At 39.6% G+C, this 21,434-nt stretch overlaps 1 long non-coding RNA gene across 7 annotated transcripts in view; it reads right to left on the minus strand.

Annotated features, from left to right (window-relative positions):
- Nucleotides 1-21,434, minus strand: part of LOC123627085 — a 60,224-nt gene that overhangs the window by 28,914 nt on the left and 9,876 nt on the right. For 5 of the 7 annotated variants that reach the window (XR_006731123.1, XR_006731126.1, XR_006731122.1 and 2 more), the window contains exons 2-4: nt 10,159-10,372; nt 3,498-3,609; nt 41-145 (exon numbers count right to left, since the gene is read on the minus strand). This is a non-coding gene — a long non-coding RNA (uncharacterized LOC123627085). The remainder of the gene's footprint in view (nt 1-40; nt 146-3,497; nt 3,610-10,158; nt 10,373-21,434) is intronic. The other 2 variants (XR_006731124.1, XR_006731125.1) reach the window with 2 other exon arrangements.

Here is a 21,434-nt window from a genome sequence, read left to right on the forward strand (position 1 = left end):
CAGGCATGGGCAGCTGCAGTGACTAGAATATGAGACTCACCCTCTGAAGGTTCCACTTTGAATCTCCTCCCTAAGGCCAGTCCCCGGGAGAGCATTTGGGCACAGCAAAGCAGTGGCTTCAAAGTCACAGGAACTTTCTATGTGCCTGGGAGGAGATAGAGAATGTCCCCTTCCTTTTTTTTCTGAAACTCCCACTGTCCCTTTGTATGGGTCCCAAGAACACAGAGAAAAGAGACCTGGTCCAAGAGTCAAGAGGCCTGGGTTGGCGTTCTGCCCCTGCCAGTAGCAAGCTAGGAAACCATCTCCCTCTCTTTGGCCACATCCGTTTCCAAAGAGGAAAATTCCGGAGACTGACATCTACCCCAGCTACTTCACAGGGTTCACATGAAGGGTAGATGAAAAACTCCTTTGAAAAAGTACAAAAGTGCCCCTGAAATACAATTAATTAATATTAAACCCCAAAGTCCAATTTTCAACCTTTGAATTATCCAATTTGATTCTAAACATTGTCCCCCAATTCACTAGATACCTTTCCATCAGCTGCTTTGCTTTGAAAGTAGAGGCTGGTCCTGTGATATGTCACCACCTCTGATTCCTTTGCAGATAAAGACCTGCGAGACTAGGTTGCTGGGCCTATTGAATTCTCTGCCTCCAGCAGGTGTGCTGTCTCTCCCCAGGCCTACAGAAGCTTGCAATGTCGTTGCTCTGCCGGGTACTCTCCCGCCCCCAGCCCCAACCTGCCCACACAGATCTGGAGGTACCCAAGAACATCTGACCCCGACCGCATTCATGTGACACCTTTGTTCAGCGCTAAATTCACTTGAGAGGGGAAAAAAACACCTCAACCAGGAAATACATCTTTTACAGCTATTTCATCCTCCCCTCACGTGGCGCTGGAATCTCGCTTTAAAGAACATTCTTGTGGCATTTCCAGTTCTTTTCCTTTTAGGACTGCAAACAGGACTAGCCCATCCAAGGGGAAACTACTCCCCAGCAGAGCAGTTCTTCAAAGGGGACTTCTTCGGGCAGGAAAAGGGAACGTCTGATACTGGAGCTGAATAAACAGACTCGTGGAGCTGAGTGCCAGATTGGAAAACCAGGCCCGCCAGCGGTGCAGCCACCAGCCGCGCAGCGCGTGCGCTGTGTCTCTCTCCTCCCTGACCCTCTGTCTCTCTCTCTTTTGCTTCCATTCTGTCCTCTTCACCAAATGCCTTTATGTTCCTAAGTATATAACAGTTGTTTGTATTATTAACTGAGTAATCTAATAGGCTCTACAGGTTCCAAAGCCCACTTTTCTTTTCTTTTTTTAATTTCAGAATTTTATGGGGTACATATGTTTTGGTGACATAATTTGCTTTTGTATGATTTGAGTCAAAGTTATAAGTGTGCCCTTCAACCAGTTAGTGCGCATTGTACTCATTAGGTGTGAATGTACCCATCCCCTCCTTCCCCCTCCCACTACTTGATTTCCCTTAGATTTTACTTCCATATGTGCACATAAGTGTTGTTGATTAGTTCTAATTTAGTATTGAGTACACATGGTGTTTGTTTTTCCATTTGTACCACACTTTCACTAAGAAGAATGGCCTCCACTTCCATCCAGGTTGTTACATGAGATACTAGATTTCCATTTTTTATTTTTTATGGCTGAGTACTGCTCCACAGTATACATATACCATCATTTATTAATCCACTCATGTAGTGATGGGCATTTGGGTTGATTCCACGTCTTTGTGATTGTGAATTGTGCTGCTATAAACATTCCAGTGCAAGTATCTTTTTTATAAAATGTCTTTTTTTTCCTTTGGGTAGATACCTAGTAGTGGGATTGCTGGATCAAATGGTAGGTCTACCTTTAGTTCTTTGAGATATCTCCATACTACAAAGCCCACTTTTGAATCACAGATTGGTTCCATCATCCCAACTCACACCGCTCTCTGTCTCTCAACGTACTCATGTCCCCACAGCCATAAACCTTCCTCAGAAAGTAGCTCCTTTTAAAAGCAGAACAGATGATTCACACATACAATGTTGCAAGCCCTGGATGGGTGGCTGATAGAATCCTAGAGTTTGATGGAACCTCCAAAGGTCATTTTTTTTCCCCAGGAAAAACTACAAATTTACTCTCTTGGAAGGATAATTGTCTACCCTGGACTGTTTGAAAGTCCAGCCCCATTTAAAACTCGGTTCAGCGGCTCACACTCTATGGTAGAAGTACTTCCAAACAACTAACCCACACTTTTACTATCATTAGTTTTTCTACTTGAATAGCTGGTCATACACGAAATTACAAACCATAGGTCATAGCAGGGCTTATGCTTAGAAACTGGAATTTGTCTTTTGCATGCTGGAAAATTTGGGGTTTTCTCTTAAATTTTAAACAATTATACTAGTAAATGTTGAAGTTATTCAGTATGTATATATCCATACATAGGCACACAGACAAAGACAAATCTCTGTAAATTTACCACCTCGCAACTTCAATCCCATCAGGACTTTTTTTTCCCAAATACCCAAAACTTAGGCATAGGCAGAGGGTCTCACTCTACCACTCTGTTCTTAATGGCTATACTTTTTTTTTTTTTAGATATTTCTTTGAGGAATAACCTTGCATGATAAATGTCCTTGGAAAAAGTTTATAAAATTCTCTAGCAACTGATTTAAAAATAAGAGATCAGCTGTGGAATTTACTTAGCTTCTATCCATAACTGGCTGCTGGCTCATTCATTATCGTACTTTGTAACTATCCCATAGAAAATACCTCTTTAACTGGATCTACAAACCTTATGTTCCAACAGAAACAATAACAACAAAGAATCAAAATAAACAAAATGACTAAGTAAATATCTGGCCAGTGAGGATCTCTGAGAGATAAAACATTTTTAATTTTTTCCCAATAATAAGTGCTTAACTTCAACTATTCAGTCACAGTCCACGTTCCCATCAATATCTATGAACAGAAAGTTACCTGTTTTTAAAAAACCATTTGAGCCCCACATGATAAGTCCTATTTTCAGAATGTCTATTCTGAATATTTGTCTGTAATTACTATGGAGTAATCACAAGGACAATTCAATAGTCCTTGTGGTCATTACCCACCACAACTGACAAACGTCAAGATTAACCATGAATAATAAATTTATTTTAGTATTTTCTTAGAGCTGTGGGTGTCTATTTTGGGGAGGAAAAGGAAAAAAATTCTAATTCAGCCACCCAGATGCTATTTGACAAAGAATACCTGAATATTTAGTAATATCTCATCAACAAATAGATTTTTCATTATTTAACTGATTTTTATACAGGTACCGCCATCAATTCATTGCCTGTCAAATTAAGAAGAATAAAGATCAGTGACTATTTTTAACCAGTAGGCCTCTAAAATGCACCTCCTGTCCATTTGACGTGTATAGATTAGGTTCTCTGTTGTGCAAGCACTGGCGCAAACATCACCTTAGACATGCAAAAGGGACAAGGTGGGAGACATTCATTTCAGTTACCTTTGCCCGGGCTTTATTTGTTCTGCAGATAAAACACTTTTGACTTCTTTACCCAACCAGTCATCTTGCACAAACAGTAAACTCCCTCAAAACTTTCTGTTCCCATGGGACCCTTGAGAAAACAAAATGAAAAAAAAAAGCATGATTAATATCTATTTTCTTCGGTCAACATCCTCATATTGAGCAATTTCTTGACATCTTAAAAGGGACTGTCCTGGCGTCAGATTGAGAGTTAGTGAACTCCCCATTGATCAAATAACTGGAACCAGTAATAACAGGAGTCAGAATTCTGAGGTTGCAAACACTTGTTCCATAACCAATTCCCATTCCTCACCATGGCATCACGAGGCCCTTATCCACATTCACCCTTTGCAAGCTGTGGTTTCTACATTTTTAGGTAACATACCTCTATCGATAAAAACAAACTTTTGAGCACATCTAACCTGTGTATTTTTATTTATAGACTACGTATTTATTACTCTTGTGTGTGTGTGTGAAAAACATATGCACCAAAAAACTCTTAAGATGAAATAAAAAATTTAAATAAATGGGATTAATATTTTCTTTCTGCACACAGTAGATCATTTTGGATTTTCAGTGGAGTGCAAATACCCTACTTCCAAAACCACAGCTTTAAGATTACAGTGATCTGTCATTCTCCCGAACTCAATCACCACTTTGCTCTAATCAGAACCTGTTCTCAAGAATAGATCTATCAGTCATTATCATCTGCCATGAATAAGGGCCCATCATTATATTAATACTTCTAGCAGTGTTTGCATTTTAAGTATATGTCTAATTATGAGAAGACAGCTTTATTTTGTGTTAATGTAATATCAGAGATGTCACAATAAATCCTGGTATTTGGAGGATTGAAGATTTCTCTTAGTGGCCCTTGGTCTCAGACAAATTGGGAAGCTCCTCATTGATTACATATGCAGTGGCTGCACCGAAATTTGTAAATAAAAGGTTTTAGGAACAGCAAATTGGTTAGAAAAGGGAAGAGTAGGGATGACATGTTGGCTAGGAAATTTTCCTGAGGCCATCCTGAGTTTCTACTTAAATTGTGTGTTCATTTAAGGAGTCGGATACTGGTAGACATTATAGAGGAAGAACTGAAGTCCTCCAAGCCACCTGATGGCTCCTTCACCACCAATAAAAACTGGATAAACTCCCACAAGGGCAATATGGAAATTCAAAGGCCTTGTAGCTTCAAGTTGAGGAGTCAGATAAAGACTTCCATAATGCAAGAAAAAAATCATTTTTGCCCCCAATACTTCATAGCTTAAGTACTTAACGTTTGTCATAAACGTATGTAAAGAATTTTCCAGAGAAAAAGATGAGCAATATTCTAGATTGTTTTTATCTTTGTGAATATGAAGTTGAGGTTTTTTGTTGTTTTTTTTAAAAAAGCTGAATTATCCATTACCAGTATGTATTGATCCAATTCACCATGTAACTGCAAAACAGTCTACTTAACTTTAACCTAAGATAACAAAAGGAAAATGGAGACTAGAGAAAGGTGATCAGCTGTTGAGAAGTGTCTCCTGTGTATGTATGTGTGTACATACACTACACATATGCACATACATATTTGTGTGTATAGAGAAGCTTCTGCAATTCAGCTTACCATCTCATTGGGCAAATCAGGTGCCCATGAAAAATTATAAAAGAATATATCATCAGGCAAAAAAAATAACATAATAATCATAAAACATACCAAACAAGTATGCGCTAGCAGAATGAAGAGTAGGATCTAATCAAAATCCGATTATTATGAATTTCCAGAGACAGTAAGGACAGGCATTTCAGATAAATAAATTGGCATGAGAAATGGAAGGAAGTTTAATTTAGCAAATCATACTCAGGGGATTCAAGAATCACTAATGTAAGAAAAGGACCCATATTGATCAAGTGGGAGACATGAAGTTAAAGTTAGTAAATTGACAGAGGACAATTGATATGACAAGCCAAAATTTAATTTTACTTAAAACATCCAGGTAAATAAAACAACTTGTGTGTTGCTGTTGTTTTACTTAAAATATCCCCTATAATGTCTTTTCATGTTATGTGAGACAACAAAGATATTTAGATACAACATAAGAAGGCACAATATGATACTACCTTCATGGCAGGGAGCTTGACATGTGTGCCCAGGGATTCTGTCTGCTCTTCAACCTTTTCAAGCTTCGACCTTTGTTTCTGAAATGTCAAGGTATCTCTTGTGTCATCACAAACCACCTGCCCCAGCCCCTCAGAGCTGTACCACTGAATGAACATGAACTATGCCAAAAACGATAAGACCTGAGAATTGCTGAACACCACCAATTCTTCTGTCAACATTCCTGTCCTGAAATCTCTTTTTACATTAACAGACTAGATCGCCTTCCTTTAATGGCACAAGGGAGAAGAAAACGAAGGCAACTGATCAATTGCTTCTCTCCAAAAGATAATTCTCAGGAGGGAAACTGATACCACATGTGTAGCTTACCGTGCGTTGTCTGGGGTCACCATCTTGCTTTGTAATTGCCACAAGTGGGTCCACCTGCACACCATCGGAACCACTAACAAGAATGGAAGTTCATCGGGGCAAAATCTGACTTTTCAACTTCTTTGATATTCCCTATTATGAGTCAAAGATGCTAGTGTCAGCCTCCATGCACAGCAGGAAGTCACCACGCTTGTGAAGCAACAGATGAATACCCGTTTTGCTCAGACTATGTTTTAAAGAATGCATTTTAAAAAGAATGAGTGGATGAATCAGCTCCTCAAGTTGATCTTCAAGCTAAGGATCAGATACCCACAAATTTCATTCATTCTGGTGATTGAGAAAGTGAAAACGACCAGACCACAAATGGTCAGAATAGATATTTTGCGTGTTTCATAACCAAATAGTTACTGTATTGAGATTTATTGCTCAGCAGTTGATTGTGAAAACTGTCATGTCAAACTAAAGCTAATTAAGCTAGATTTTAATTTCCATGAGGGCAGGGACTATGACTATTATGCCAACATGCTGCCCCAGCACCCAGCATAGTACTTGCCACATAGTAGGTGCTTGTTGTAGTTTCTCATTAAGATGACTGCATCAATTCTTCCCTTCCTTAAATGCACAAACCATTCCCCTCTTGTGAGGTAGACTCTAGTTCTGCAACTCCTGGAATCTGGCTTCGCCAGTGACTGCTTTGGCAAACAGAAGATGGAAGAAGAGACCTGCATGGCTTCCAAGGCCAGCTTTAGGAACCTTTGCAACTTCCACCTGGAGTTTTTAGAACACTTACTTTGAGGATAGCAATCACAATGTAAGAAGCCTGACTACTAAGAGACCAAAAAGCTCTGGGAAAGTCCAAGCTAATCAAGTGGACAGAGAGAGAGATTCCTGACTAGCCTAGTGCCAGACATACAAGGGAAGAAATGATTAGGTGGCTTCAGCCTCAGCCACAACCTGACTGTAACTATATGAGATGCAGCAAGCAAGAACTGCCCAGCTGAGCCCACCAATCCCAAGAACCATGAGTGATAGCAATAAATTGTTTCATTAAGTCACTAGATTTAGGGTAGCTTATTACACACAGCAATAGATAACTGGAACAGTGTTCGGTGTTTATTGAGTAAGTAAATGGATTAATAAAAGAAGCCACTTAGAATAAAGGGTTCCCAAATGAACTCGATGAAATCCATTAAGTAAATTATTTAGGTGATGTCAACAACAGTAAAGACTATCAGAAAATTGGACAACTCTGTGGGTAATTAAGGCCAAGAGGAAACCTGCTACAGAACAGAGAAAGTAATTTTTTGAGAGTGGAATTTTCCAAATTCACTAACCATCTTGACCGTAGTCATTAGATGATTGCTCAATGCCCTACTTCCCTTTCCACAAAGTAAACTCATGATTGTGTTTCAGCCACGATCCCAGGTACAACATAGGAGAAAACATTAACCAAGGAAAAATATGGGTAACCAGGGAAAATAGACTTCGTGTAGCCTGAATTTTCTACGAAGACTCTAACTCTCCTCTCTCTATGCTTTTCATTTTGTAAAATAGACTTTGGTCCAGGTAATACTGTGTACAACAACTAAATATAGCCAAAGTTCAGGGTGGGTGGGAATGGAAAAGGGAGGCTGAATGCTGGGCGCTAGCAGCCATTATGTCATCACATCCCCCATAATCGTGCTGTTACGCACACAGTACTCTTCAGCTGGATGTGGTCCCCACTTCATAGTGATAAGAAGACTAATTAATGACATGATCCAAATCTTTCATTTCTTTGATGATTGCAGATAAGTCTGAGTCACTCCACCATCATTCTTACCACAGACACAATAGCTTTACTCTTTTTTGGTAAGGAAAACAAATTATCAAGAGGATGTATTTAATCTTCCTTTGAGTTTTAACTTTGTGCCTTTTCAGATCAAATCACACCAGGGTCCCGCCCTCCCTTTCCTGAGCATCTACTTCTTCTGGCAGAACAGGTCCTTCCTAGTGCTCATCCACCTCCACCTCCTCTCAAATACTCCCCACCCCACCCCAACATGGACCCCAAAACCCCCCATTCCTAAAGAGATTCCAACTTTGTCAGAGTGCAAAGGTTGTGTTCAGAACCAAATGAATAAAATAGAGAAATGCTCTAACTCTATACAACCAATATGATAATGTAGTTTAAAGCAAAAAAATATATATGATTGACAGTCTTCATGGATCCAATAAACCAGAGTATCATCAAATCCTCCTCCTTTTGGCTGTGCAGACAGGACCCAGAGCTCAAGTTCAAGGTCAGTTATTGGGCAAGCAGCTCTTTATAGTCACTCTGAGAAGGCTAGGAAAGAAAATGGCTTTGTCTAGGGCAGAATCTTTGTGGTCAAGTAGTGGTTTCTAGAAACAGATATATTAGACTGGGTGGCTGGAGATCCATATCATCCAGTGGAAAAACACTTGACAAAACCGTTGCCTTTAGTAACTTGGCCACATGACTCTTGAGGTTGTAGGTGAAAAACAACATGTGTTGATTGGTTTGAGCACCATTTGGCAAATTAGTAGATGAATAAGAAGATATCAGGAAATAATTAACTGGTTTTTAAGTAAAGATGGAAAGAAAAAGCAACTGCTTCTAGAGCTCCCTTTTGATATCAATTTCTGTGTTAGTCAGCATAAGTAATGCTTGCTAATATAACAAACAATTCCCAAAAGTCCAGTGGCTTAACATATAAAAGTTTACTTCTCACTCACAGAAAGTCCAATGTGGTGGATATTCCTCTGAGCAGTGATTCATTGTGTGTATGTGAATGAATGGAACACACAATGAAATATTATTCAGCCTTTACAAAGAAGACAATTCTGTCATTTGTGACAACCTGGATGAACCTACAGGACATTATGTTAAGTGAAATAAGACAGACACAGAAAGGAAAATACTGCATGCTCTCATTTATACATGGATTCTAAAAAAGTTGAATTCATTGAGGCAGAGAGTAGAGTGGTGGTTACCAGGGGACAGAGGTAGGGGAAATGGAAAGATGTTGGTCAAAGGGTACCAAAGTCTTGTTTTATAGAATGAACAAGTTCTAGAGACCTAATGTACAGCACAGGGACTATAGGTAATAATACTATATTGTACACTTGAAATTTGCTAAGACAGATCTTAAGTGTTCTTATCAGAAAAATGATAATTACGTGAAAAATGGATATATTATTTAGCTCGATTGTAGTAATCAGTTCACTGTGTTTATGTACATCAAAACCTCACACTGTGCACCTTATACAATTTCAATTGAAAAAGAAATTAGTTTTTTAACTTGAAATGAAATCCATGTTGAGCAAGAGCGGCCCAATTCTATGTCATTATTTAGCAAAGCGTCCCAGGAAAGTCACAGCATCACAGTATCTCTCTAGTTCTGTGGATTTTTTTTTTCTGGTGGGATAGCTGACATGACACCAGAGCCCTGGAACCTTGACAAGCTTCTAGAAGTACTTTTGAGTATAAGAGCACTATTCGGTGTATTTTGGGCAAAAAAATAATAGCAATACATAACATTCTTTATAATCTTTATATGCTTACTAGGCATCATGCATGCATTATTATCTCATTTAATCCTTGCAAAAATGTCACGAGGAAACTATTACTATTATCCTTATTTTATAGATGAGGAAACTGAGGCTTGCATAAATTAAGTCACTTGATGAGGAGATAGAGCTATTATTACTTCAAGAACTTTAACTTGGCTCTGTTTGACTACAAAGCCTATAGCTTAACCACTCCTATTACCAGTGTATTTCCATAAAAATGACCCAAAGAGTTAGCATAATGATAATGGGAGTTGTACAGGGTCAATCAGCAGAAAAATAAGGAAAAAAATGCAAATTCTCATGGACGTGAAACATAGCAATAATAATGACCAATATTTCTCGAGCACTTACTCTATGCCAGGCACTATTCTAAATCTTTTTACATGGATTAACTCATGGAATCCTCTCAACAACCCTAAGAGATAAGTATCATCTTAAATTTTTTTTTGCAGATAAAACTGAGGCACAGAGGAATTAAGTCACAGGGTTACACAACTAGCAAACGGCAAGATGCAAAGTAATTGAAATAAGAGCATAATGAGATAAAATGGGCACACTGGAAAGATAAACTTTCAGAAGTTCCTCGGCATGGTTTACCTTCTAGGATTTGCTCACATATTCAGAACCATCCTTAGGTAACAAGAATGCAAAGCCCTGGCCCGAACTCTTTCCTCAATCTGAATGCAGGAAGTTTTGGATGATATGTGCACATCCTCAGAGCAGTCTCCTAACCATTCCTCTCTCACCAGACCAGGAGTGTTCCAGTGCCAAGGAGCTCTTCTGTCCTATTGAAAGCAGAGAATGGTTGCCTCTGAAATAAGTACAAAGAGCAAGCAAATTTAGTCAGTTTATGCAAAACACAAAATGGCATCTGCCATCTGGAAAAACACACTAAAGCCGTGAGCTGTCAAGCCCCTTTCAAGACTTTGGCATGTAAAATCAACATTTTTTTTTTTTAAGTCTGAAAGGTCTATGTGAACCCTCAGCTTCATCAAATGTAATTCCCTCTCTTCCCACGTTCCTGTTGCTGGCATCCACTCACCCACCACACACAGTTCCCCAATTTAAAAAATATAGATATGTAGATAGACAGGTTTTCCTTCTTAGTGCTGCAAAGATTTCTGAGAGATGAGCTTATCAACAGAGGATTTTTAAAGAAGATAATTAAGAGACAAAATCCTTCACACTTATCTTCTTTTTACATCTAAAATGGTTTAAACAAATAAACTTGCCCTTGTATTGCCCATCTTTGGAACCTAGTTTGTCATTGACATTCCAGAGGCCCAAGATTGTGGGTTGATGCTGCTGCTGTTTTTATGATCAAAAACTCCTGATCTTGCCTCCATCTGCACTAACTTCAAGGAGTTCAAGACAGATGAGCACAAGGAGGGCTGCTCGGGTTTTGCCTTGGTGCCAGGCTGGGTAAACAGGGCATCCAGGCAGAAATATGTCCAGCAGACAGGAGAGAAAATAAGAGAAGATGCTGGCAATGCTTACTTAAGAGTTATGGTTAAATGGACAGGAATTGAGACCTGGAAAATCACTGATGCAGAGTCAGAGGGGGGCTGGGCAAACCAGATGGGCTCAGAAGGGACAGAATCGCTGCTGAAGATGGAGTTATCCATGGCCTTGGAATAGAGTAGGCTGGGGCATAGTTAGAAACAGAAAACAAGACCAGAACACCAGACCAATGCATAAGTGACACTAACGAAAATGCAATAAGTGATTCCCACTGACAGCTATTTTACATTTATTAGCTCATTAGTTGTCACAACTATACAAGGGAGGTACTTCCCATATGAGAAAAATGGGGTCCATAGAGGTTAGGTCACACTGCTAGTGGCAGTGTTCAGATTTAAATTCAAGTCGTCGATTTCAGAGTCTATCCACCATGTTTCACTGGCCAGCTTATGTTGTGTATAGCCTGGGCTAGAAAGATATACACCATAGGCTATCAATTTGCTCCTGGTGATAGAACAAGTGACTTTTATTTTATTCAATGTATTAGTCTGTATTTCCACATTCTCTATTTTATAATGAGAACATTTCAAAGGTTACTGGGGAAAGAAGCTAAAACTTGCTTAACGAAGACAAGAAACTGAAACTTGGTGAATGAAGAAAACTTGGTTTTCTCAGGAACAGAAAATCGTATGAGGACAGAAGTTGGTGTCAGGGTCTGTGTGGTAGCCGGATCGGTCCTAGCTCTGTGCACATCACATTCTGCTGTCTCTTTCCAGGTCAACCCCACCCCAAGGCTGAGGATCTGTTCTCATGGTCAGACCTTTGGTGGTAGGGGAGGGATTGTGGAGGGTCAAGATGGGGAACAGTTCATATCTCCAGGGCTGATCTGATCAGAGTATAAGATTCTCCACTTCTTTTCTTAGTCAGCACAATCTATCCATGTTTATTTGACCCTGGCTGACTCACTCAATCATCCTTTGCCCCCATTTTGAAGTGCCTGGTGACAGGATATTTTTCAATTGTCTTAAAATGAATACTCTTGATCATGTCTTTACCCTTCACGTAAAGATGTGCTGAAGTCTTCTAGAAATTGATGTACTGCTCTAATAGAAACAGGCATGAGCTTGGAGTCTGACAGACCTCAGTTAAAACCTTAACTCCATCACATATCAGCTGTGTGATCACGGATAGATTATTTAACATCTTTGGTCCTCAGTTTCCTCATCTGTGAAATGCAAGGTGCTTAGAGGATTGGATTTGCATGATGAATTGTTGTTATTATTATTATCAGCAACAGTAATAACACTAGATACTATCACCCATAAGTGTCAGCAGAAGACCCATTCCTGCCACTCCTGGAAAGTTGCCAAGTTGCTTCAGAAGTGATGTGACAACAGACTGCAATATATTATTGAAGTGACATTCTCCAACTCTAGGGGCTGAGGAGCTGGTTGCTGTCGCAGAACCTCCTTTAGGCCAGTGTTTTGAGTGTCACTTACACCAGTTTGGAAGTAATCTGCTTGCTCGCCCTTCCAGCAAAGGATGTCATGATCAGCTAATGGAAAGTGACAAGAAGGGATATAATGAATGAGAGGGAGTTAAAGTTGGGGATAAAAAAAGAGCCTTGTTCTTTTGGGGAATGCACAATGCTAAGCATACCATGTTAAATCGTGCGTGTCAAATAATGGACTAATTAAGAATCTTCATCCATTTTTTTCACATCTCATTTTTGTTGTCCTTTCAAAGATGTATTTTCAAATTAGCTCTTAGCTCTTTAAGTAAGTACCAACAGGAAATAAAAAGAAACTCTGTCTATCAGAGAAGCAAATGATAAATGGAAAAGAAAATATATGGGAAAGGAGGTGGGGGTTCTGTGGGAGATGCTGGGAAGTTTTATAATCATCACAGCAACTTCTGAAATAATGGAATTTAATAACATATAATAAACTATGATCCAGGAGAACTCTGATTCAATCCCACTAATTGTTCGAGCCAGTGAAAGGAAGGCAAAGTTTATCGTGCCAATACACTGCTAATGCCACCAAACACCGCAGGGAACAGACAATTGTTCCCAGCTGCCTACCTCCTCACACACAGAGGGCACATGGTCCTACCCTCCAAACACCGGCCTGAATTTCTAACTTTCAATGACGACCTCAGTTCTAGGACTTTAAAGTCACAGAAATGCAATTTTTGCAATCAACAAACTATTGTATTAAGCAGAGAACAGAGGGGTAACGAGATACAAAGCCTCCAATTAGATTATAAAGAATAATAACCAATATGCTTTCATGCTAATGCCAAAAACTATAAAAACCTATAATAAATTTAATTGAGCACATGATCATAAGCACTGTTTTTCTACCTACATAGTTCTGCTATATTAAGGTAGACTCCAAATAGAGAAACACTTTTTTTTTCAATTGTTATTGAAAAGGGTGCTTTTTTTCTTTTCAATTTGATCCATTTTACCAATGTCAAAAAATGGGAAGGTATAATTAAGAAAAAAAATTATTTTCTCTGTCATTATTCATTGATTATATTTAAGCATAAAAATAAAGGAAAGAATTAAAACAATTATCTGGATAATTAAGGTCTCCACTAAAAGGTTAGAGATTTCAAATAAAAATATGTTGTTTTTGCCTGAATTATTAAGGTAATAGCTTTAGTTTTCCACTTTATTATATAAGCGTGGGCCTGTCTATTGATGAGGAATCCTTTGTAATTCTTTTAGACAGTTCTTTAGGTTTTTATGATAAGTATATTTGGAGGGGTATATAAATGTTACATACGTCCAAAATAAGCAATCTAAAATTCTGCAGAACATTTTGCAAAGCAGCTATTTAAATTACTAAACCAAAAAAATGTTAAGAATAAGTATTAACTTTCTTTTCCCAAAAAGATCCATGAAACCTTGATGGTTACATCTGGGGGTGAATGGGGTGTGTGTGAAATACCTCTGTCAACTGATAGTCTAAAAACAGGAAAATTAGTATTGTGCCACGGCTATGAGCAGCTAATAAAGAGAACATGGTTAAAAGAGATTAAGGTTCAAATTAAGGTCAGAAAAGAGACTGATTGAGGAAAACTGCCATGTTCCGTTGCACGGCAGTTTAAGTGAGACAGTTTCCCCCTGAATCAGCCTTAGGTTGAAAAATTACACTGTTGGGGTTAATAAAGAGGCCGGGCATTTGTCTGGACTGAGACTTCAATTAAAATGTTATTTGGGGCAGCCAGAGCTAATGTCTTGCTTAGAGGTAAACTGAACTGCCTTTTAGGAGGATGGAAAAAAGAAGAAGCAGGAGAAGAAGGAGAAGAATAAAGACCACCTAATCCGTCAAAGACCCTGAATAACTGGCAGAAAGAATTGTGTTTGCTGGACCTGTGCCCAACTCAGCAGTGAGCATTCTTAAAGGTCTTGTGACATCATCGGAGGCAGCTGAGGTTTTCTGAGGTTTTGATTGTTGCACTGGGTGAAGAATCTAGTGTTCGGCTGAGCCTTCTTGGAGACAAAGAAAAAAATCTGGTTGGTGTAATATGCCAAGTTTTTTTTTTGTTTGTTTGTTTGTTTTTTAACATCACAGAAGGGGTGTGGACCAAGAATCCCAAGTCTTCGTAACATGACTCTACCCCAGAGACAAAAATTGATGAATACAAGTTAATTGAATTTCTTAGTCCATACCAATCTGCCCTCAGACAAAAACCACCAAAGTTTGCTTTCATTTCACTTCTTTGGGGTAAGTGAAAATCCCCCTTGAATAAATTCCTTCTCCTCTACAGTCACTCCTATAATTCCCCAGAGAGCCATCAAGCGTGTTTACTCTCACCAGCAGTGGGCATATCATGGGCACCAAAGCAGACACACTTTCCAGACTCTATGAGGATCATAGTTTAAGAGAGGGGAGAGCAGCCAATAAGTTACAAAAAACCAAATAAATAGATAGCTACAAAGTGATAACATTGAAAGAAACAGTGCAGAGATGGAGATGGATTCCATTTCTTTCCCATCTTTTTCTTAACCAATCCCCTGAGCAGCGATAGGAAGGCCTTCCCACAAGTGCACGGGGTGGTTGAGGATGCTGGTTAATGGCAGATACAAAACATGTGATTTTCTGCTGGGGAGTTGAGTTTGGCATCTGGTTGTAGAGATACAACAGGGAGATTCACAGAGAAAGAAGTCGGGCCGTCCAAAAGAGCACGGAGAAGAGCCAAAAGGAACTTAAGAGTATGAACTTCTACTGGCATGCCTTGTCCAAAGAATGGTACAAACAAAGCAGTGGACTGACTGCCGCAGAAGTGCAGAACCGGAAAAGGCCCCTGGGGTAGAAAAAGAGATGAAATTATTTCATGGAGGAAGTAAAGGCAGGTAACAGGACAACAGAGATGTGCTAGGGTCCAGAGGAGAGGAAAAGAACCATCTCTGTCCCTTGTTCCCTCCATGCCGTTCAGTCTTTTAACAAAGTCTAGAGAATGAACTCCATTTGGCTCGCTCTCCACTCAAATTGGCCCCAAAGTCCAGATCTTCTTCCAACTAAAGAAGATATTTATGAGAGCATAAATTCCCCTCTCCCGATTCCACCAAAATTAAAACAAAATAACTTTGCTAATCAAAGATGTTTGTTCTTCAGAGTATTCTTCAAGAAGATAAGCTCGGTTGAAAGAAAAGTGGTATGCAGTGCCTTAAGACCAAGCCACACGGAGGCGTAATGGGAAAGATAACACTTGGAAAACAAAATGCCAATAATGAGATCATCGCAGAGGGAACAGGGAACCAGCAAGCTGAAAAGTAACACAACGTCCACGAGTGTGCTACGTCTGTCCAAGTGGTGGCAAAATCTGCCAGGCCCAGATTGACTTCATTAGTCATTTAGAAGAGTGTAGATCACAGAAAAAATTATCCTCCTCCTCACTGAGAAATAGTTGATCATTGGTATAAATAGAAACAGATCAGAACACCAATTCTTCAAAGCATAAATATTTCATTCGCCAGCCAGCTGCAATTTTGCCATGGCAATTAAGAAGAAACTAAGCAATGCCACCACTGGACAGGTGTGAACGTCACCAACTTTAAGTGAAGATCAGGGTTGATGAGAATTTGTATTGGGTGCAGAATTCACACACACACTACATTGTCCCAGGTGCAGTCAGGGAACTTGGTGACAAAGCTGCACGAGTGTATAACCCAGTTAGCCCTATTCGCTTCCCTTTTAGTCCTTCGAGTCTCCTTGGACCAATATGACTCTCATTCAGGAAATATTTGCCATGCACATTCTAGATTCTGGACACTACACTGAACAATCTTCCTCCTTAGCATCCTCAACTCGTCTTCATTACCTCTACCCCATGCTCTTACCCAGCTTAACTTTTTTCCAGAGTATTTATCAATCCCTGACATCATATCACATCTATATTTGTTTCTTATTCATTGCATCACTTACTAAAATACTAGCTACAGGAAGCAGGGACTTTGGCTGACTTACTGTGTGGCGTCTCCAACATGTAGTCCAGAGTAAGGGCTCAAAGAATATTGTTGAATAAATAAAGATTATGTCCAGATAATCTATTCATTTCCGTTATGATAAGCAGAATAAAACTACAGGTGTTACAGGCATGTATAATTGGAGTTTCTAACCTTGGAAATGGGGGAGGCGTTTCCTGAGCAAATGACTTTTAAGCTGGACCCTGAATAATGAGGAAGAGTTTGTCTGGAGAAGGGGTTGGGAGCCCCTTTAAGGAGAGGCAGCAACACTTTTATGGTGTTTGTGGTGTTGAAATAAAGAGGAAAAGGCCAGTGACATGGAAACATGCTAAGAAAAGGGGCAAATTTTAAGAAGTGAGGCAGGAGCCACGAACAGGAGCCAGGTTATCCTAACTCTTGTAGGCCGCATTCAAAATATTGGACTTTATTCTACAAGCAATATAAAGAATTTTAAGCAGTGACATGGTCACAATTCCCAATTCATGAATCTCTCTGATAAGCATAAAAGGAGGCATTTTAATGTGAGCATTCTGCATTTGACTGGGCACAAGAAATGGGTGGAATATTTCAGCAGGTAGAGAAGAGAGAAGTATAAAAACTTAACTGTATTTACTGAGCACCAACCACAGGCAGCACGATTATCATGGGCATCCTGGGGAGGGTGCTACCCACAAAAACATGGGAAGAGAATGCAGCCGAGCTAGCGAGCTGTAGAAAGGCAATGTGCACCCAGGGAAAAATTAGAGGAAACCGAGGAGCTACAGATGAACTTGTATCACTGTCTCTTTCCTGTCTGCTTACAGGCCATGACTGCCACATAAGGTCCTTCCCGGTGTGGCAGGACAAACTTTGCTGCCTCTGCCTCCGCCCGGCCTCCCCTGGTGCTGTGAAATCCAGCAGTCAGAGGCCACCTGGGGCTCCCCGAGCACAGGACAGATGTGTTGCCTTCACACCTTTGCCGGAGCTGCCTGTCATTCTACCTCTTCACACTCATGGCTGGCCTCCCCCCCAGGACCCAGCACTAAGACATGACACATGCTAGGTGCCTAATAAATATCTGTTGGATTAATGTTAGAGATTGAGCTAAAATGTCACCCTTACTCTACCTTTCTAGTGCACACTGATTGAGTGCCTACTTTGTGCCAGGCACAGTGTTGAGGCCCTTTCATGCATTCACATTTAATCTTTACAACAATCTCATAAGGTGGGTATTGTTACTATCCTCAATTTACAGACAAGTAGGGAAACTAAGGCTCAAAGAGGTGTAATGACTTGCTTAAGATTTCTCTCACTGTTCAACAGGGACACAAACTCACTTCTGTTCCTCTACTAAGCCCATAGTGTGACTAATTATTGCTCATGCTCACCTCTTCCTTGAAGGCTTCCTTGATACTCCAAACTACTGTGAAAATAAGCCTCAGAACTCCTAAAGTATTTTGTGCCAACGTGTGTTCATAGCTATCTTACCTAATTTCTTCCCAGCACCATTAGGGCCTCAGATGGGCTTATTTATCTTGGTATCACCAATGTTGAGTACAGTGTTTGGCACACGGTAGGAGTGTAAATTAATATTTTTTGAATAATAGCTGGATAAATGAATAGCCCAAGGCAATCTAATATAAACTCTAAATGTGCCCTTTAAGAAAACTCATTAAGGAAACATATTACCCACAAATCCAACAGATAACAGATAAGTTAGAGAATGATCATTCACATCAACAAGAATGCTCCGTGCCCTGTCCTTTTCCCCATCCCCACCCACCACAGCATTCCTTTACATAATGGCTTCCCTGGCAGATTGAAAGTTGGTTTATTTTCCAAATTAAAAATGCCAATATTGTACCATTATATAAAGGGAGAATAGGGAATCATAGAGACATTCGTATGACTACACATGAGTCATGGGTCTACACAGCAGCCGAGAGGACTTGTAGCTAAGGAGTGAGCAGAACAGGCAATTGCTCGTAGCCACCTGCTCCTCCCTCAGAAGCATCCCGAAGACTAGACTTCACTTAAAAAGGCAGAGTGATGAGAGAGATGCTTTTTTAAACTTGGAATGTATTTCTCAGGACTACTTAACACAGACGCACAAAGGGTGAGATATTCCAAACCAACCACTGTTCAGAAGTTGGCATCTCCCCGATGAGATTACTGTACTAGAAACAACATGTTTATTGGCTCCTAAAAGACATGTCACCTAACAATTCATAGCAGGGGGTCTGAGGGAAATAACTCACCCATTGTGAAGTCAATGTTCAAATCAATATCCCTTGGGGAGAAAAATATTGCTCATTGATGGGGATTGATTTTTCTTTTCCTTAAGAAATTCCCGAGGGGTAAACAACATTTTTTCCTACAATGAATGTAACTAAACAAGGCAATGTCAAGGTCTACATTTTCCTATCCTCATTAGCATGATACTCAAAAATTATTAGTATAATTATGAATGCCTTTTGACCCATGGGAAAATAGATACCAGTTTCATTTTTTAAAATCTCATTTTGATATCCAAGCAACAGGACTTCAAAGACAACTTGATGTATGTTCTCTGCTTTACTAAACAGCACTATTATAAATAAGATACATTTTGGTTTTTTAAAATAATCAAAAATTAGTATATAAACTAAAAAAAAGGATCCTAGATTTTTTTCCTCCAAATTTCATAATGACAAATTTTGAAAACTTTCTCACTGTTTTTCCCTCACCTTTTCCACTCCTGCTTTTATACCTAAATAATTAAAAAATGTATAGAAGCACTGAACCTTACATTTACTGATTGCCTTCACAAATGCAAGAGGTTTTGATGGGCAAAGGCAAAAGAAGGCTGAATTTAATTCATTTTATATTTAGCATGTTAATTCAGTCTGGTGAATATTTAGACTGACTTACATGGTTACAGTAGATTATATTGTCCAATTCGGAGATTGTCTTCTTAGGCCACATGTGTGGCCAAAAGAAAGCTTGCCTTCTACCCTTTTGAAACTCAAAAGTTGTATACAAAAGGACAGATGGATGATTTGGGGGAAAAAGAAATGTCACTCAATTAATGTTTGTTGAAAAGGGTGTCACAGATCATTGACAGAATTTCTACTCATTGGCAACTTCCAGAAGCAGCCAAAGATTAATTGAGCACCCAGACTACTAGGTTCTTTGAGGAGAAGAGAACAATGGTATGTTGGTGGTTACAGAGGCTGAAAGGTAGAACCAACAGAAGCATAGCTGAATGAACCACCTTCTACATGCAGAAATAACACCTCCGCAGCCTAACATGTAATTTCTGATATTTTTTTCTTGTGATGGAGATGGATTTATATCATGCCACACTCCTGTATCCTATTTCTCTCATGTCTAAAAGAACACATTTTTCAAGTGGCTTGAACATACAAAAGTAGGGGTGAAGTTCATTTATTGGCATATGGTCATGGACTACAACTTGACTTTAGGAAAAATTGAAACCACGCTGATTATACAGATTTTTCTCATCTATAGTATATATAACTAGATGCATACGGTAACATACCACATGCTATACAGAACAACAAAGCCAAATAAAACAAACACAAAAATTTAAATTAAAAAAAAAGAACAAAGCCTACCTTCCTACAGATTTGCTTCTGTAAGAAGTAAAAACAAACAAACAAACAAACAAAAAAAAACCTTGATCTACAAGAAGTACCAAAATCAAATACCGATTAGTCTTTTAATTTCCTACTTATTTAAAATTCAAAAATAGGTTTTGTGTTTTGATAGGGCTGTTGTTTATCATTTTAAAAGCATTTCTGCTTTTATTACAAATTGAAGAAGAGCTAACATTGAGAAACAAGGAATAGGAATATTTATAGGCACTGGGAATAAACCACAAACTAAGATGGGCAGGGCAGGGGAGAGAAAATACAGTCCTCTAAGAAGAATAATGTAGTAACAATCAGAGCACATCTGGAATTTGATTCAAACTAAACTGGAACCAGAATGGATCTCCAAGCTGTTCTATGTACATATACACACACGTTCACATACACACGTACAGAACTGAGATTTCCAAAAATGAAATTTCTAGAACTTATCCTAAGGAGTCAACCCAAGAAAATATTTCACTGGTAGACACAGGCATAACTTCATTCTTTCTGTGATGAGACACAAGTAGGGTCTGCAGGAGTCTGAACGGACAGGCCTTTCTCCCTAAAGTTTCCGCCTAATCCTTCCCACCAAAGCAGAGTTCTGAAGGTGTCAGCAGGATTCAGCTGACTGGACCATTAACGGAGCTACGGTTAATTATTGACTGATTAGGGATTTACCTTATCTTTCCATCAGGAGCTGGCCCAAGACTTAACGGTAAGCAATTTTGAGCCAGGGTGAACCTACCCACATGCCTTTTTTTTCTTTTCCTTTGGGTCGCTTTAGCTTGTCCTTGTCTGTAATTCACATTCAGGCCAGAATGGCCAGTCCTTAAAATACTTGGGTGTCCCCGAAAGCACTGGAAATGAGAGGGGTTAGGTTCACAGTGAGGAGTGTCCAGAGGCAGAGGCTTACAGAAGTGTGCCTTTTGCAAAACTTCACTTTTTAGGTTTTCCAGTTAAGCCTCTGGGGAAAGAAAAGCAATGGCTTTTTGTCTCTAAAAGTCGTGGTGATGTCTGTGGGTGAGAGTCAGCTCCTCGCTCCCCAAGACGGCCTGTCTGCTGATGGCCTCTTGGCAAAGCCAGAGAATCAGCACAGGCAGCTCAGGCCCAGCTGCCCCAGATAAGAGGTGGCCCGTGTTAATGCACAGGCTTCCTCTGCACCTCAGCAGGGCCTTCCTTTTCTAAACAGTCTCCCTTTAATGTTGGCGAATGTTGTTTTTCCATTGACTCAACATCTCGCCTCTGCTGGTAAGCCAGTGGGGAAAGTTGGAGCGGGGGAGGGGGAAAGTGGGAGACTCTGAAGCCAAAGCACAAGA

Source organism: Lemur catta, chromosome 23 (genome assembly GCF_020740605.2).
Source record: "Lemur catta isolate mLemCat1 chromosome 23, mLemCat1.pri, whole genome shotgun sequence".
Classification (NCBI taxonomy): Eukaryota; Metazoa; Chordata; class Mammalia; order Primates; family Lemuridae; genus Lemur; species Lemur catta.